This window comes from Lactuca saligna, chromosome 2, assembly GCF_052625555.1.
Source record: "Lactuca saligna cultivar CGN05327 chromosome 2, ASM5262555v1, whole genome shotgun sequence".
Lineage (NCBI taxonomy): Eukaryota > Viridiplantae > Streptophyta > Magnoliopsida > Asterales > Asteraceae > Lactuca > Lactuca saligna.
The window spans coordinates 144,461,490-144,462,643 of NC_136418.1; the positions used below are offsets into that span (position 1 = coordinate 144,461,490).

Genomic DNA, 1,154 nt, shown 5'->3' on the forward strand with positions numbered 1-1,154 from the left:
TTCCACTTAGTATGATACATTTGCAAATACTCGAGAATCAGGTTATTCTAAGAATTGAACCCATCAACCCATTTGAATACCAAAAGTAAAATACATACTAATTTATTGAATTTCCAGCAAAATACAACTTGACACTATTATAAAGCCATGTGTCCCAATCCTCTAATGATCATATCAAGGTCAAGCCCACAACCTCTTGAAATGCGGCTACACTTCACAATCATGTAGGTAACTCCTTTCCATGTGTCTGCACATAAATTTATCAAAGGAATTATTAAGAAGATAAACTTCAACCTGGCTAACTTGCAGAACCGAACACATACCTGGGATGAATACATCATGTGTTCCAATTTGTAAGTACGAGCTTTCCACATTGAATTCAACTCCTAACATTATATTAGGAGGGAGTTGGGTGTCTCGTCATTACAGAATTACATGGACTGTAATCCCATCTCGATTACATACTTGTGCACTAAGTCTCTTGTTAGACCTTTAGTCACGTGATCTTCCAAATTTTGTTGCGATTTCACAAACTCAACTGAAATCACACCATTCATGATTAGTTCTCTAATCATACTATATCTAACACCTAAGTGTTTATTCTTGCCATTATAAAGCTGGCTATATGCCTTAGCCAAAGCAGCTGCACTATCACAAAGGATAGAAATAGGTTCTGTCGGTTTAGACCACAAAGGAATCTCATAGACTAAATTCCTTAGCCACTCTGCTTCTTTACCAGCAGCTGCTAATGTAATAAACTCTGATTCCATTTTCAAGTTTGTAATGCAAGAATGCTTCTTGGAAGCCCAAGAAATGACACCTTCCCCAAGCAAGAATGCCAAACCAGAAGTTGAGGAATAATCCTCCATGTTGGTTATGCAACTTGCATCCGAATGACCTTCTAAAACCGAAGGACTCCCTAAGTAACTCAAACCATAATTCATGGTTCCCTTGAGATACTTAAACACTCTATTTACTGCTTTCCAATGTTGAGCATTCGGATTACTAGTGTAACTGCTCAATTTACCCACATCAAAAGCAATATCAGGTATGGTACTTATCATCGTATACATCAAGCTACCAATAGCCTTAAAGTATTCTAACTTTGAAATGGGAACACCATTATTTGGCATTAGTTTCATACTTGGATCCAT

The 1,154-nt window shown here is 37.1% G+C and overlaps 1 pseudogene; it reads right to left on the bottom strand.

Moving 5' to 3' along the window:
- Positions 1 to 431: 431 nt before the first annotated feature.
- Positions 432 to 1,154, bottom strand: LOC145030207 (secreted RxLR effector protein 161 pseudogene; annotated as a pseudogene).